This window comes from Rhincodon typus, chromosome 15 (assembly GCF_021869965.1).
Source record: "Rhincodon typus isolate 14 chromosome 15, sRhiTyp1.1, whole genome shotgun sequence".
Classification (NCBI taxonomy): Eukaryota; Metazoa; Chordata; class Chondrichthyes; order Orectolobiformes; family Rhincodontidae; genus Rhincodon; species Rhincodon typus.
The window spans coordinates 1,114,166-1,132,813 of NC_063346.1; the positions used below are offsets into that span (position 1 = coordinate 1,114,166).

The window sequence follows — 18,648 nt, forward strand, 5'->3', positions numbered from 1 at the left end:
TCTAAATTCCATCAAGCACAGAGCCAGAGTCCTTAACCACACCTCATTTGAAAAGGGATAGTAGGAACTGCAGATGCTGGAGAATCTGAGATAACAAGGTGTAGAGCTGGATGAACACAGCAGGCCAAGCAGCATCAGAGGAGCAGGAAAGCTGACGTTTCTTCAGAAAAAAAAAAGGGTCTAGGCCCGAAACATCAGCTTTCCTGCTCCTCTGATGCTGCTTGGCTTGCCGTGTTCATCCAGCTCTACACCTTGTTATTTCATGTGAAAAGCCTTCATTCTCAGGATCATTCTTGTGAACCACCCCTGGACCCCCAAGATCAGTGCATCCATCTTTAAGATACGGACCCCAAAATTGCTCACAATGTTACTCCAAGGATTGTGAACACTTGGAATTCAACCTTTGGCTGTGAAACCTCTACATCTGAACACGTTTAAGATAGAGACTGCTAAATTTCGATCAATGCTTACCAGCGGCATACAGGGTTATGTGGATGGGCTGGGCAAAAGGTATTGAAGTGCTCAATCAGCCATGATTATATTAAATGGTGGGACATGCTTGACTGACTGAATGACTTACTTCAGTTTCTATGCTCCTAACTCAAGAAACCAATGATGCATCTAGATAAAGCCTGAATGGCAGGTTGGTGCTGTACGAAAACAAAGGGAAAAAAACAAGAGAACAAAGCCAAAATCAGCCATGAGAAAGGAAAAAATAGAGCAGATGTTACTTTATGAAATTGCTGAATTCAACATTGCGTTTGGAAAACTGTAAAGTGCCTAATCAAAAGATGAATGCTCAAGCTTATGTTGAGCTTTCTTGGAACAATACAGGAGCTGAAGGCAAAAATGATGAGCGAGAGAGCAAATTAGAGAATTAAAATGTCAAGCAACCAGAAGCTTGAGTCAATTCTTGTGAATTTACCAGAGGTGTTCCACAATGTTTTCACTAAACCTGCATTTGGTCTCCATAATGTAGAGAAAACCACACTGAGCAGGGAAGACAGACACATGAAATTGAGTATACAAATTGTTGTTTCACGTGGAAAAAGTATTGAGGCCTAGGCAGTGAGGAGGGAGGAAGTAAAAAGATGGTGTTGCATTATCTCTGATTGTAAAGAAACGTGCTATGAAAAGGGGAGGTTGGTGTTTAAAGAGCAGTCCAGGGTATTGGAGAAGGAACAAAGCCTTTGGGACAATGAAAGGGGAGGGGAATTTGAGTTTTGAGGTTATGCCATGCTAGGGGAGGCAGATATAGCAGAGGCAGCTAAATAGAGAAGCTATAGGTGAACGAGGCAAACCCTATCATGGTTCTAGGAGGGAAGGGTTAGAATAGAAGCACAGGAATGGAGACACAGTCAAGGGCCCTGTCAATCACAGTAAGGCAGTTCTCCATTGAGGGAAAAGGAAAGTATTACAAGCGTCAATCCAGAAGGTTGCATCATTGGAACGATGTGACAGAGAATGGAGGAAACAGTGCCGAGTCCAGATCTGGGGAGTGAAATTGGACAAGTGGGGTATGTTTCTGTGGGAAAGTAATGTAGGAGAGCAATTACAAAGGACAAAGCGAGGGAGGAAACTCAGCTCAGGTATAGAACGTAGAACATAGAACAGTACAGCACAATACAGGCCCTTCGGCCCACGATGTTGTGCCGAACTTTTACCCTAAACCTAAGGTCTATCTAACCTCCACCCCTACCTTATATTATCATCCATATGCCTATCTAATAGCCGCTTAAATAATCCTAATGAGGCCAACTCCACTACCCTCTCCGGCAATGCATTCCACGCCCCTACCACTCCGTGAGTAAAGAACCTACCTCTGACGTCTCCCCTATATCTACCTCCACTCACTTTAAAACTATGCCCCCTCATAATAATAGCTACCTCCATCCTAGGAAAAAGTCTCTGGCTGTCCACTCTATCTATACCTCTGATCATTTTGTACACCTCTATCAAGTCACCTCTCATCCTTCATCGTTCTAGAGAAAAGCCCTAGCTCTCTCAACCTTTCTTCATAAGACCTTTCCTCCATTCCAGGCAACATCCTGGTAAATCTCCTCTGCACCTTTTCCAACGCTTCCACATCTTTCCTGTATAGAGGCGACCAGAACTGGACACAATGCTCCAGATGAGGCCGAACCAGGCTTTTGTATAGCTGGAGCATAACTTTACGGCTCTTGAACTCAATCCCTCTATTAATGAAAGCTAACACACCAGTATGAACAGGCTGTCCAGAAGAAATTGTTGGAATGGTGGAGAGAAACAAGATTGAATCAGTGAAAGTAATGAATTTAGTGCTGGGAGCTAAAGACAGTGGCTTTTGTTCACCAGGCTTAACAAATTGAAAATGTAGGTCATCCAAAAATGATGTAGTAGAGCTTAATGTTACACTTATTTAAATGGAATCTGACCCTATGTTTGCAAATGAGCTTGACAAGGTTCAGCTTGAACATGTGGAAAACAAGATAGCCACTAATCCTTCCAGAAGTCTCAAGATGATGATGCAGGGATGAGGAGCGACACTACCGTAATACATTGTTGAATTAATATATTAAGGGTAGAACTGAGCTAGAGTCATCCCAAGTTAGATGACAGAAGGAAGGCAATGGAGAAGAATGGTATAGTCATAGGACTTTAAATTTCTGAAAATGTCCACTGTCTCTCTGCCTTCTAACAATCTGATACAAGTCATAATTAATAAAAGATGCTTAAATCACAGAAATCAGTCTCCATCAGTCTACACCAGATCTAGAAATTACGAGGAAAATTCTAGGGATGGATTGCTTTGGGAATCATATGATAAAAATCAACCTTCTCATCTCAAACGCCATGTTCAACACGTCTCTAATTACCCATGTGCTGTATCCTGAAGTTATGCAACTCACTAATAGTACTGTGGGAGCAACTTCACTGCAAAGATTGCAGAAACTCAAGAAAGCTCACTGCCTGCAAAGAAAACTAGAGATGAACAATAAATCCCAGCATTGCTAGTAATGTTCATATTGCAAGAATGAATTCCTAAGGTGTTATTGTTTGAAATAAATTATCCAATTTATATTTCAATAAACGTTTTGCTTCTATAGTGCCCCTAGGGATTGATTTATAGATTGAACAACTATTTACTCATATAACATCTTGCAGATTAATTGAAAATATACCTCTTTCAAAATATCTCATATCTAAAAATAACAAATCAACATGGATTGAAAAAGGAAAAGTCAGGATGGACCAAATTCATTGAATTCTTTTAAGTTACAAAAAGTGTAGACAACAGAAATGCAACAGATGTAATGTATCTGGAGTTTCAAAAGACTTTGACAGGTATCACATAATACACTCATGGCTAAGGATGGAGTCAGGAGACAAGTAGCAGAATGATAGCAAGCTGACTACAAAGCAGAAGAGAGAAGGGCTTAAAGGTAACAAAAAAATCTTGGAAATGTTCAGAGGGAGGGCAGAATTTCCAGGAAGAGAACAGACTTAATTTTACAGATCATTGACAGTTCGTCAGGGTGACCTGAAACACAAATTGTATGTTTGTCTTTTGCGGATGTTGGCTGATCTGCTAAGCATTTCCAATACTTCTTGTTTTCATCGCAGTTTCCCAAAATCCACAGCATTTCGGTTTTGCAGTTAAAAACAGTTACTCAGATGGCAAAGATGGAACATGCTGTGCTGTGAGTAGAGGGAATGGGTATATAATGTGCAAAGAAAATTAATATAGATATGTGAGAGGGTGCATTTTGGAAGAATAAAGCCACATGTTCATTTGAAAAATGGAGCATATTACGTGGGGTATATAAGCAGAGGGATTGGCATACAGATCTAACTAGTGACAGTTTAATAAGACCATAAAAATAAAGAACTGAGGAATCAGTTCTAGAGGCACATAACCAAAAAAAAACAGAATTAGTACTGGGAGCCTTGGTTAGTACATCAGATGATGTGTATGAATTGTTCTTGTCTCCACATTAATAATTGCTAGATAGTACAGCACTTAAAACATTGCTAACACATTCATCTCACATACGTCAGGACGAAAACATAAGAGACAGACTTGAAAAAATGGATACCATTTTATATAACACGAGAAAAGAGTCCCAGTTGGTTGGGTCATATTAGCACGGAGATGCAGCAAAAACAATTTACTGTTAAGCTTAATTCTCAGACCAAGCAGGTAGATTTTGACTGGTCAGTGTGCTGTCATTGGCTGCAGCAGAGATTCGTTGTCTCCGCGACCTTTTTTTAAAAAATGAAAATTAATTTTGCGTACATAAAACCGGGTCCTGTGTATTTATATTTGTAGCTTCAAGCACACGCAAATGCATCACATTGCGAGCCTAAATGATGATCCTAAATTAGTTTCCGGTGAGACTCTGAGCACAATCCGGATTATTTACTAAAGGATTTCCAATAGCAGAATCATATCTATTGCAACACCCCAACGAATAAGAATCTAACTGCCTGGCCAGAAAATTAAGGATTTTTAATTGTCCTGATTATTAAAAGATGAAAAGCTTCCACTACTGGTCTCCATATTATAAAAATGAATATGGAGGCACTGGGGAAGTTGATAATAAATACCTGAAATGATACCTGACTACAGTATTGCTGAAAGAAACATATTTCCTCAAATCTCTTCACACTCATCAAGACACTTCGCAAAAATATCAATACAAAAGGGAAAACCAACATTTATACTGCATGAACAAAATCAGAAATTGCTGGAAAAACCTCTGAAGGGTCACTGGACCTGAAACATTAACTCGGCTTTCTCTCCACAGATGCTGCCAGTCTTACCGAGTTTTTCCAGCAATTTCTGATTTTGTTTCTGATTTCCAGCATCCACGGTTCTTTGTCTTTTTTTTGTTTATTATTATACTGCACAATAAGAATGCTGACTAGTTGGCATTGCCCTTAGAAATGAACAGCAAATGGCTGTCACTTACATTGAGTTGAAAAAGGCGCATGCATGTATATGTTCTTACTGTCTTCAAACACAGGTCCGTGTTTATTAATATACGTAACTACCATTAAACACAAGTGCATCACAGTTCAAGTCTGACTGACAACTGAAAATCCTAAACTAGCCATCAGTGCGCTTTCTCACATATTCAGGATTATTTAAAAATATTGTCCAATTACAGAATCACATCTAATAATTGATCCTGTTCCATCATTCAACACGATATTGGTTGATCCTCTGTCTCAATGTCATACTCCTGTTCTCTCCCCATACCCCACAGCACCTTTAGCCTCTGCAGACAGAAGAACAGAAAATATCTCTCAGCATCCCTCTGATGCTTCTTGGGCTGCTGAGTTCATCCAGCTCTACACCTTGTTATAACAGAAAATATGGTTTCTCACTAGGACATCAAGGAAAGAGAGTTCATTTGAATGTCCAATTTCACATTTAAAATTAATCAAGGTCTACTACAAACCTAACTTCACTTATCAGTGTACACTTTGGGATATCTACAGTTCAACACTTTAACACCGATATTATCTGCAACCTCGTAAATAGGGTTGGACGTTGGTTAGCCCAGTCAATTGAATGGCTTGTTTGCGATGCAGTGATACCAACAGGGTAGGTTCAATTCCTGCACTGGCTGAAGTTACTAAGAAGGATTCTCCATCTCAACCTCTCCCCTGTCTGACACGTAGTGACCCTCAAGTTAAACAATCACCAATCATGTCTCTAAGGGAGCAGCCCTATGGCCTGGTAAAACGATGACAACTTTACCTTAAAATAGTGTTCATGCCATTTGATCATTCTGCAAACTTGATGCTGAAATAGGGCGTATCAAAGCTGACCTGAGAGATAATGGCTATTCTAATCAGATAATTTCTCACGCATATCGTGTAACACCATAAGGAATAGGAACAGGAGTAGGCCACTCGGCCTATAGAGCTTGCTCTGCCATTCAATAGGGTCATGACCAATCCAACATTTCCCATGTTCACTTTCCTGCTTTTTCCCCGTACCCCTTGATTCCCTTACTGATCAAGAATTTCACTATCTCAGCCTTAAATATACACAAGGATTATGCCCCATACTCTCTGTGGCAAGATGTTCCAAAGACTCTCAACCCTCAGAAGAAAATTCATCCTCATCTCAGTCTTAAATTGGCATCCCTTTATTCTGAGACTCTCCCCTCTGGTCCTAGGCTCTCCCATGAGACATCTTCTCAGCATTTACCTTGTTAAGCCCCTTAAGAATCCTACACACGTGGAAGACACTAAGGCAATCACTCTTGATCCTGAAAACTGCTCAGTGTACCTCAGATTACCCTGGAAGGATAATGCACCTCAATCGTTTGAGCAAAAGGTGAAACCTACTGTGTCACACTGCTACAATGCAGTAGCAGCAGGAATGATGCTAGCAGCATGTTGTTGATGACAGTCAGGCCTAAAAGACATTCTGCCTACCATACATCTTAATTATCATGATATATGAATTTCAGCATGAGCATGATGCCAGATATGTATGCGTACATCACAAAGACCTTGTGGTTGGTATCTGATGGTTTGTTCTTGTGGCTGTTTGCAATGAGCATGGTACTGACTGTAGGCGCCTGCACATTCTTGCAAAACCGACATTAAATGTTCAATGTGATATGCAATTCCACCCGTGGATAACTTTTGCTGGACAATCCTGAACATGCGAGAAATTATGGTCACAATCAAATTAGGATTTTCAGTTGGACTTGCAGTGTGGTGTACCTGTGTATACTAGAGGCCACAAATCTTAATGCACATCCCTGCTCTTTGTAGACACAAAGAACATACACACGTCTGTTTCAAGTTAACATAATAAATAACAGCCATTTGCTGGTTAATTTCTCAGAGCAATGCACTGACCAGAGTTCACATGCTGACCAATCAGCACTCTCTTCATGCTGTATAAACATCAGTTTCCCCTAGGATTGGTATTCTTGCAAATTATCCTGATGAGTGCAAGACAAAAGGTTTTGACAAAATGTCTTTTTCCAGCAATGACTGCACGTATGATGATACCAGGAGTTAGAAAATCCATCAACAAATCACAGTTGAATAGGGTCTTTGACCTAATAAAACACACCAAGGCACAGAAAAGACTGAATAAAGAGGTCTTCAAGATAATTTTTTTTTATTCATTTGTGGGATGTAGGCGTCGCTGGCTGACCAGCATTTCTTGCCCATACCTAGTTGCTCTTGAGAAGGTGGTGGTGAGCTGCCTTCTTGAACCGCTGCAGTCCACCTGCCGTGGGTTGACCCACAATGCCATTTGGGAGGGAATTCCAACATTTTGACCCAGCGACAGTGAAGAAATGGCAATATATTTCCAAGCCAGGATCATGAATGGCTTGGAGGGGAACTAGAAGGTGGTGGTGGTCCCATTTATCTGCTGCCCTTGCCCTTCTAGATGGAAGTGGTCGTGGATTTGGAACGTGCTGTCTGAAGAACTTTGGTGAGTTTCTGTAGAGCATCTTGTAGATAGTACACACTGCTGCTACTGAGCATCAGTGATAGAGGGAGTGAATGTTTGTGGATATAGTGCCAATCAAGCTGGCTGCCTTGTCCTGGATGGTGTCAAGCTCAAGTGTTGTTGGGGCTGCACTTACTCAGGCAACTGGGGAGTATTTCATCACACTCCTGACTTGTGCCTTGTAGATAGTGGACAGGCTTTGAGGAGACAGATGAGTTACTCTCAGCAGTATTCCTAGCTTCTGACCTGCTCTTGTAGCCACTGTGTTTATGTGGTGAGTCCAGTTGAGTTTCTGGTCAATGGTAACCCTCAGGATGTTAATAGCGGAGGATTTAGTGATGGCAACACAGTTGAATGCCATGGGGCAGTGGTTACATAGTCTCTTATCGGTTATGGTCATGGCCTGGCATTTGTGTAGCGCAAATGTTACTTGCCACTTGTCAGCCCAAGCTTAGATACTGTCCAGATCAATTGCATTTGGATACGGACTGCTTCAGTGTATCTGAAGAGTCACAAATGGTACTGAGCATTGCACAATCATTGGCGAATATCCCCAATTCTGACCTTATGAAGAAGGGAAGGTCATTGCCGAAGCAGCTGATAATAGTTGGGCCTAGGACACTCTCCTGAGGAACTCCTGCAGAGATGTCCTGGAGCTGAGATGATTCAGCTCCAACAACCGTGATCATCTTCCTATGTGTCAGGTATGATTCTAACCACCGGAGAGTTTTCCGCCTGAAACCCAGTGATTCCAGTTTTGCTAGGGCTCCTTGATGCCACACCTGGTCAAATGCAACCTTGATGTCAAAGGCTGTCACTCTCACCTCACCTCTGGTATTCAGTTCTTTTGTTCATGTTTGAACCAAGGCTGTAATGTGGTTAAGAGCTCAGCGGCCCTGGCAGAACCCAAACTGGTCATCACTGAGCAAGTTATTGCTAAGCAGGTGCTGCTTGATAACACTGTTGATGACACCTTCCATCACTTTACTGATGATCAGAGGTAGACCGAAGGGGCACTAATTGGCCAGGTTGGATTTGTTATGCTTTTTATGTATAGGACATACTTGGGCAATAGGGGAGGCGATGGCCTAGTGGTATTATCACAGGACTGTTAATCCAGAGACCCAGGTCATGTTCTGGGGACCTGGGTTCAAATCCCACCACGGCAGATGGTGGAATTTGAATTCAATAAAATATCTGGAATTGAGAATCTAATGATGACCACGAATCCTTTGTCAATTGTTGGAAAAATCCATTTGGTTCACTACTGTCCTTCAGGGAAAAAAGCTGCCATCCTTACCTGGTCTGGCCTACATGTGACTCCAGACCCACAGCAATGTGGTTGACTCTTAACTGCCCCTGGGGCAATTAGGGATGGGCAATACAGGTTGCCTGGCCAGCGATGACCTCATCTCTTGAATGAATAAAGAAATAAAAACTTTTCCACATTGTCGGGTAGATACCTGTGTTGTTAACTGCACTGGAACAGTTTGGCTCGGGGAGCGGCAAGTTCTGGAGCACAAGTCTTCAGTACTATTGCTGGGATCTTGTCAGGGCCTGTAGCCTTTGCAGTATCCAGTGTCTTCAACCATTTCTTCATATTATGTGGAGTGAATCGAATTGGCTGAAGACTGGTATCTGTAATGCTGGGGACCACTGGAGGAGGCCGACATGGATCATCACTCCACACTTCTGGCTGAAGATTGCTGCAAAAAATTCAGCCTTATCTTTTGCACTGATGTGCTGGGCTCTTCCATCATTGAGGATGTGGATATTTGTGGAGCCTTCCCCTCCAGTGAGTTAATTGTCCACCACAATTCACAACTGGATGTGGCAGCACTGCAAAGCTTACATCTGATCCATTGGTTGGGGATCACTTAGCTCTGTCTGTCACTTGCTGCTTATGCTGTTTGGCATGCAAGCAGTCCTATTTAGTGGCTTCACCGGGTTGACACCTCATCTTCAGGTATGCCTGGTACTGTTCCCGGCATACCTTCCTGCACTCTTCATTGAACCAGAGTTGATCCCCTGGCTTGATGGTAATGGTTGAGTGGGGGATATGCCAGGCCATGAGTTTACCGATTGGGCTGGAGTACAATTCTGTTGCTGTTGATGGCCCACAGCACCTCATGGGTGCCCAGTCTTGAGTTGCTAGATCCACTCAGCACAATAACAGTGTCAAACAACACGATGGAGGTTATTCTCAATCTGAAGGTGGGATTTTGTCTCCACAAGGACCGTGCGAAGGTCACTCCTACCGATATTGTCACAGACAGATGCAACTACAGCCAGCAGGTTCGTAAGGATGAAGTCAAATATGTTTTTCCCTCTTGTTTGTTCCCTCACCACCTGCCGCACACCCAGTCTAGCAGCTACATCTTTTAATTCCCCATCCAGCTCGATTAGTAGTACTGTTGCCGAGCCATTCTTGGTGGTGGACGTTGAAATCCCCCACTCACAGTACATTTTGTGCCCTTGCCATTCTCATTGCTTCCTCCAAGTGTTGTTCAACACAGAGGAGTACCGATTCATCAGCTGAGGAAGGATGGTATGTGGTAATCAGCAGGAGGTTTTCTTGCCCATGTTTAACCTGAAGCCATGAGGCTTAATGGGGTCCAGAATCAATGTTGGGGACTCCCAGAGCAACACCCTCCCGACTGTACATCACCGTGCTGCCACCTCTGCTGGGTCTATCCTGCCAGTGAGACGGGACATATCCAGCGGTGATGATGGTGGTGTCTGGTACATTATCTGTAAGGTATAATTCCATGATTATGACTGTGTCAGGCTGCGGTTTGACTAATCTGTGAGACACCTCTCCCAATTTTGGCACTTGCCCCCAGACGTTAGTGAGGAGAACTTTGAAGGGTCGACAAGGCTGTTTCTGCCATTGTCTTTTCCTGTGCCTAGATCGATGCCAGGTGTTCCATCGATTTCATTTCTGAGACTTTGTAGTGGTTGGTACAACTAAATGGCTTGCGAGGCCATGTCAGAGGGCAGCTGAGAGTCAACCACATTGCTGTGGGTCTGGAGTCCCATGTAGGCCAGACCAGGTGAGGATGGCAGCTTTTTTCCCTAAAGGACAGTAGTGAACCAAATGGGCTTTTCCGACATTAGACAATGATTTCATGGTAATCATTAGATCTCAGTCCAGACTTTTTTTTAAAATCGAATTCAAATTCCACCATCTGCCGTGGTCCCTAGAACATTAGCTGAGTTTCTGGATTAACAGTCTAACAATAATACCACTAGGCCATCACCTACCCTAATTAAACTGTTCGATAGCATATAGGAAGCACAGGGCCCATAGGGATAAAATGAGGGCTTATAACCTGAGACATTTCTTTTATCAAGATTAACAAGTATATGGAACTTGCTACTACAAATAAGCGAGGTGATCAGCTTCAATGCATTCAATGGGGAGTCAGATAATATGTAAGGCAGAAAGTAATAGGGTGATGTTATACGAAGTAGAGTAGGAACAGATCTGATGGAACATAAATATCTGAATGGGCTTGTTGGGCTGAAGACCCATGTGTGCTATGAAAGCACAAGTTATGCCCTCCAGCTTTACTGTCTGGAAGAAATGAAATAAATTGTTGAAAAGTACATAATCCGTTCCCCTTAGAATTTTGAAAACATACATATATCAGATGATTAAATTGTTTTATCAATGTTGGTTGAGGGATAAATATTGTCAGAAAAAGGATAGTTATCATAGGACCTTTAGATTTCATCTCAGGAACAGACGGGACCTGAGTTTAACATCTCATCCGAAAAATAGCACTGTCAACAGTGTAGCACTCACTCAATAGTGCATTTGGGCATTAGCCAAGACTGCTTAATTCAGGAGTGGGATGGAAGTCAAAAGCTTTGGGCTCAGAGGCAAGAGTGATACCTCTGGACCACATACGACACAATGGCCACAATTTCATTTTATTAGTTTAAAGATATTTAGAATTTGCTCCAACAAGGGGTAGGAAGACAGTCTGTGCCAAGTTAGTAACAAAAAACATTTTAATAAAAGGAAAAGAAGACTTACAACAGAGCCTGGCAACTTGTTAGTCAGCTTAATTTCATCAATAGAAGATATTCAAATCTAAAATTAGATTAGCACAATGTAAACTTGTGATTCGCATAGATACACACTAATATCACTTATTTTGAGTCTGGATTTTTGCATGTGAGCAAACTGCATATGGGTTTTGTGTGAATCTGAAGGGTTTTAATAATTAACTTGCAAGTGTTTCTGTAGTTGTGGTGATTTATTTTATAACAGTGTGAAAGAGTTCCTGGACAGTAACAATTTTTTTTGTTTACCTTGGAAGAATTTGGAGAGAGAACAGAACAAAGTGTACATCAAGCTCAAGTTTGGATGGTCAAGAAATGATTTATTTTTCTTTTGATTAGTAGAAACATCCAGAGCTTGGAGAAGAAAGGTTTTACTTTTAATTACAGATTGGAAATTCTGCAGGGTTTTTAGCTAAAGCTGGATGTGTAAAGCAGTTGCTTCTGAGAAAGGGAGGGAAAAGAATTTACAATTGGTTACCTGGGTATAAAGCAATAATTTTATGTGAAGCTGTGAAAGTCAACACTTAGTTATATGAAGAAACAAGGAAGGTGCTGGAAGATTTTCATGAACATGATTAAAATCGTAGCTAAGTCAAAACTACGTGAAGTAGTGAAGGGCATTCTCTCTGGTTTTTGAGCACTGTAATGGGATGCTATTGGGTTCAATGGGATTGTATCTGGAGTGTGTTTCAAAGTTTTAAAACTTGTATTATATGTAAATTGTTTGCTCTACTTTATGTTATCTTTATTTCTTTCATGTAATAAGCTTCAGTTTCATTATTAAATCCAAATCTACAGACTTGCTGTTTGTGCTTTAGTGAAAGACCACCTCATTAAAACTAAAAACTAAGTCTGGTCTATCAAGCCAAATTTCAGTCTGGAAACTGACTTATCAAGTAATAAATTGTATCAGAGATAGTAGGAACTGCAGATGCTGGAGAATCTGAGATAACAAGGTGTAGAGCTGGATGAACACAAGTCTAGGCCCGAAACGTCAGCCTTCCTGCTCCTATGATGGTGCTTGGCCTGCTGTGTTCATTCAGCTCTAGACTTTGTTATCAAGTAATAACATCAGTTGAGACCATAACAGTAGTGACAGAAGATCATCAAGAGACAGAAAATACAATTACTAAAAAGGTCAGCTTAAATTCTGAAAGGCTAAATCAAGCTTACCTTTGATCCACACCTCCTAGGTTGCCTTTAATAGTCTGTTGAAAGTGTTCAGCTAATGATCACAACATTGTTTCTTCACCCGTACTACTCATGATTCAGCTTGGTAACTTCTCTATCTTACGGGCCTCAATTCATCGGCTACTGAATCACTCATCTATGCTCTGATTATCACTGGCTTAACTATTCTTCAGGACAGAATGCTATGGTCCACCATCCCACCTATACCCTGACCTGCAGCAAGACCAGTTCACACCTCACCACTGCGCTCAATGCCTCTAACGAAGGCAAATAGAAGTGGGCAACAAATGCTGGCCCAGCCAGTGGTGCCCACATCCTACGAATGGGAAAAAAAATAACCGGCCTTTGGTGCAGCAATAACTCGAGTTTAAAATTCTCATCCTTAGTGTCGAATTCCTCCTTGGACTTGGCCAATTTTAACCTCCGCCAACCCAATTAAGTTTTGGGATCTCTGCATTTCTCTAACACTTTGACCACATTTACAACCCCACATTCAGTTGTGCATTCAGCTTCTTCGGTCCAACGCTCGCTAAACTCCATCAATAAGATCTTGGACGATTTCTGACAGCAACTCCTCAACTGCTAGATTTCTTTATGAATGCAAATATCTATTTTAGCTTTGAATGTACTCAATGACTGACAATCCAAAGATTCACAATCCTGGTTGAAAAAATTTATCATCTGTGTAAAGGCAATTGACCTCCTAACCAGAGACCATGCTCTTAGTTCTAAACTCTCCTGCCTGTGGATACAACCCATCAGCATCTACCCCGCCAAGTCTCTCAAAATCTTACATTCTTCTCTGAGATTATCTCTTGTTCCTCTAAATGTCAGTGTCTCTGATCCTCTTCAGTCTCACCTCAGGGCATCCCTCTCATAGGTCATTATGCCTTAACAGTTCTAATTTTAGGTTAATGCTGTCATGCTCTGGTTTTCACTCTCTAACCTTTATCCTTTAGTCATCTTAAACACATCTTGATTCCACCTTCAGACAACTATCTGTGTGGAGTTTGCACATCTTCCTGGTGTCTGCATGGGTTTCCTCCCAAAGTCCAAAAATGTGCAGGTTAGGTGGATTGGCTATGCTAAATTGCCCATAATGTCCAGGGTTCAGCAGGCTAGGTGGATTAGCCGTGGGAAATGCAAGGTTTCGGGGATAGTTGAGGTTGGATCTAAGTGAGATGCTCTTCAGAGGGTTGGCGTGGACTCAATAGGCAGAATAGCCTGTTTCCAAGCTGTAGGGATTCTATGATTCTACATAAGGTTAGAGGGGATTACAAAGATTGGGAAAGCAGAGTCACGGTGGAAACTGAAAACAAGGACAAGAATTTTCTTATCAAGCATTACTTAAAGGGGAGCCAGTGTAGATGAGTGAGTATTGGGGTGATGGACACAAGGACTTTTTGCAAGTTAAGACATGGGCAAGTTTCCTCAAGTAGATTATTTGTCAACTTTTTCAAAGCAAGCCTATGCTACCGGCTTTCATTTTGCAAATGTGTTTCTAGTGTCATTTGAGTGAAACTACACTATTCCTTCTCCAAGCTCAAAGAACTTTCTTGAAACTTGGTGCCCACAGCTGAACACAGTAACTCAATAAGTGAGGTCGACAGAAGCATAACTTCAAATCCTTTGTATTCCTGGCCAATTATGATAAAGGCCAACAATCCAGGAACAAAAGGTAGAAACTGGAGTTTAAGATTATCAGATCAGCCAGGATCTCATTGGCAGAGCAGACTCGATCAGCTGAATATCCTACCTCTGCTCCTGCATCTTATGATTTTAATAGCCATTCTGGTTTATCTTTCAAACCTGTCCTCCAGCCTTTAATGATTTGAACACCCAGGTACCAAAATCCCATTGTTCCTTCACACTTCTAGTTTCTCACCATTAAGAAATTATTGTTTTAACTTTCTGGACTCACAAGTGGATGACCACATGGTCTCTTACGTCGAGCTCCACTTGCAACAAATCTGTCCGCTCATTAAAACTATATTCTTTCATAAATGTCTACAACAATTTACAAAATCCATGACTCCTAACATACTGCTGAACTTAAATATACATTTACAATTCAACCCTCACATTTCAGAAACCAATCTCATGAACCTTCAGTTCAACACGTGATTTTCTCTTAAGCATGAAGTCCAAAACTGTACATAACACTCCTGCCTCAATGTCTTATATTGGAACTCAGCTGAATGCCTTCAGGAAGTTTATACAAAAACATTCATAGACATTTCCCATTCAAGCGTCTGTCTGAAAAAATTCAACAAGTTTCCGCAGACTCGGTTCTTCCTTTCACAAATCTATGTTTTCTTTGATCAGCTCACACTTGTCCAATTTGTTTGTGTCTTAAGAAAAACAACATCGAAGAACCTCCCTTTGATTGATGTTAAACCGACAGGTTTGTTGACTATAAGATCACAAAACATTGGCACAGAAATAAGCCATTCAGCTCACTGAATGGCAGAGTAGACTCAATGAGGTCATTCATGGCTGATCTCAATCCTTAACCCATTTTGCTGCCTGACCCCACAACCCCTTTAATAGGCTTCCCCTTACTGTTTAAAACAAAAATCAGTCGATTTCAGCTGTAATTATACTTTATGACCCAGTCTCTATTGCAAAAGAATTCCACATATTCATTAACCTTGGAGAAGTTCTTCCTACTTCTGTCCTATCTAGGCAACCCCTTACTCTGTGATTATGCCTTCTGGTCCAAATCACTTGAATAAGGGAAAACAAAATTTTCACATCTACCTTACACACCCAACCACCTTATACGTAGTTACCTAGCTTATCTTTCTCTCTTTTCTAAAATAACTGAGGGACACTTGTAACCGTCCAGTCCAAAGGTACAATTCTCAAACTAAACTGAATCTGTGGAATTTCTAAGAATAAAACTGTAACAATACAAATTTCAACTGAGCTCCATTCCTGTACCTTGTCCTCATCTTTTGTTTTGATTCTTTAGTGGCAGCTATCAATTTCAAAGGAAAATTTTTAAAAAGAGTTATCTTCCCTAATGCATATCCAAATTACAGTACTTCTGACATCACACGTAGGACTGATACATACAACAATGTATTAGAAATATACTGAGTACCAGCATTTACACAAATTTGGATAGAAAATTCAAACATTTCAACTAGATTCAGCACCTGCAATAGTCCACAATACTCCAGTACTGTACTAACTTGAGATCATTTAGAAACACAAATACATTTTAATCAAGAACTGTCTCAGAGATAGTAAGAACTGCCAAAGCTGGAGTCAGAGATAACACAGTGTGGAGCTGGAGCAGCACAGCAGGCCAGGCAGTATTAGAGGGGCAGGAAAGTTGACATTTCGGTTTGGGACCCTTCACAGGCTCCACACTGTGTTATCTCTTAATCAAGAACAGTGGGGCTTTGCTAAAAATTGGCAAAAAGTTTTCAAGAATCAAGACATGCAATCAGCTGGGGTCCATCAGGATGATAATACATCAGTTCCTCTGCGTCTATTGTCCTACAAGTCCATTGCTTCCACTGTAACTCAAAAACACTATTCTCTAGGTAGTAGATACTGTCTTAAATCAGGACACACAGCTCCTGAAGTATCTCAATAATTGCAGAGGAGCTCTACAGAAGACAAATTTAAATACTGCTGGACAAGCAGAGTTATGGCATTCATTCAGGGCAGGGGGACAACTTTACAAAAGTATAACAGCATGAGATCAACTCAGCTTTGGGACTAGTGATAGTTTTGCAGTCAGAACGAACAATAAGTCATGATTGCAGAGCCAACTGCTAGAGTTAACAGATCCACATGAGTAAGCTCTACGTCATAATGTTGATTTGGGTGCAGGTTGTTTGGCAGAGGACAATTACATTATTGTTTCCCCAAATCCCTCGATTGCCTACTCTCTCTCGAGGATGGAGGGTGTTAATCATTCTATGGGCTCCAGTTTATCCCTACCATCTTGCCTAATTACCTCTTTTCAATGCCTTGACAGTTGGTACTGACAGGTTTTCTGAATGTGTAGCATTATAGTTCAGCCAGGTTCTCTCTCTACTCAAGCACTAGCATTAGGCAGTGGACAGTTATCAAATTAGCCAATGCTGAGAATACTGGCTGATGTTTCCCATGTGCTAAGGTGTTTTAAAGGCTAACTGAAATGTCTCAAACTTGACCTAAATGAGAAGAGGTATTCAACGCAGACTGGAAATGTAACCTGGATCATCTTGGTTTATACAGTGCAATAGCACACCAAGCAGTACATTTACCCAGTGTGCAAATTAGGAGAGGCAGGTAATAAAGGAATGCCACTTAGATCCAAGATGAGAATTTTTTTAACACAGAGTTGTGAACTTTTGGAATTCTCTACCCAGAAGTCAGTACAGGCCCAGTTTTGAATATGTTTAACAGACTGATAGATTTGATTACCTGTAACGTACAGGATTATGGAGATGGGGTGGGAAAAAGGCATTCATGTGTTCGACCAGCCATGATTACACTGAATGGCAGGGCAGGCTTGACAGGCTGAATGACCAACTCCTGTTGCGATATAATCCTGAATCTACAAATAAGTCCAAAATAATGTTCACTTTTTTTGCGCAAGTACATGCCTGCGCTTCAAAATTAAGCAATCTGTAGCATGCATAAAATTTATAGATGGTTCTGCTGAATTTCAATCTTCAGGGTAAATGACTTTCGACAGGAAGGATCCTGTAACCTGTTGCTTTACTTGCTCACTTTCCTATAGAGAGTCCTCAATCCAACCGAGGAGTCCTTGGGATCCTCGTAAATTTCCCCAAACTACCCGATCCGCGCAGGGTTAATGGAAACTGAAATCTGGCGATTTGATTCAATGGAGAACCAACCTTTTAACTAGGGGGTGAACGGATTTAACTGGGATGCACATCTCAGACTGCAACGCACTGCAGATCAGAGACAAGGCATTTACAGGGATCAGTTTGCACACAAGGCCAATTGGGGACATGTGACATGAGGCATCAGCACTAGCACGGGAGGACAGAGGGAAGGCAACAGGGCCTGCTTGGTAAAGGCGGACTGAAGGGCCGCCCACACCAACCCCCCGCCTCAACAACCTCAGGCTCCAGATGCATCTAAGCCGGCTCCTCGCTCGCTGTTATTGGCGCAGAGCGGGATCCCGGGTGTGGGGGCCCTCTACTTCTTCAGCAGTACCGACAAGACCAAGACAACACCGGGAACTGCAATTTCTGACCCAGCTTCCCGCCCATGAGGAGCCCGAGGCCTAAAGGCCGAGTGCGGGGCTACAGCCAGTAAGAGGCCGAGGCCTATGATTTGTGTGTGTGTGTGTGTGAGAGAGAGAGAGAGAGAGAGACACGGGGGGGGGGGGGGGGAGTTAGAGTGATCGCCGCTTCCCCCACACCCCCCTCCCCCGGACGACTCACCTGCACTTCAGTAGGCGGTATGCGGCACTGGGAGCCAGGCCAGGCCGGGCCGGGGAGCGCTCTGAGCGAGGGAACGGCGAGAGCGCGAGGCCGGGCCCGAGGCTGCAGCGAGCGAGCGCGAGCCGGGCAGCTCCGCCATTAGCGCCCACCCATTGGCCGGGAGGAGTCAGCTGACCGTGCGTGTACCGCCCGCCCCCACTACCTCAGGACACGCCCCCTTCCCTCACGCCAAGGAAAGGAGAACCGAATGGCCGCACGCCCGCTTGGACCCGGAGCTCGTCAGAGACAAACAAAACCGCAGATGCTGGAATCCAGGTAGACAAACAGGAGGCTGGAATAAAGGAGCAGTCAGTGTTTTGGGTTTTACCCCCACGTCCAGTCCTGAAGAAAGCGAATGCCCGAAACATTCACTGCTCCTTTCATCCAGATGCTGCTTGGCCTGCTGTGTTCTTGTCAGGCTCTCACCGGTACCCGGGGGCCTGGTCCCGGGGCCTGTCA

General features: G+C 42.4%; 1 protein-coding gene across 1 annotated transcript in view; it reads right to left on the reverse strand.

Moving 5' to 3' along the window:
- Positions 1–18,324, reverse strand: part of LOC109927193 (zinc finger CCCH domain-containing protein 18-like) — an 82,446-nt gene extending 64,122 nt beyond the window's left edge. The window contains exon 1 of the mRNA XM_048605933.1: positions 18,151–18,324. The gene's annotated coding sequence lies outside the window, so the exon portion shown is untranslated. The remainder of the gene's footprint in view (positions 1–18,150) is intronic.
- Positions 18,325–18,648: the final 324 nt, after the last annotated feature.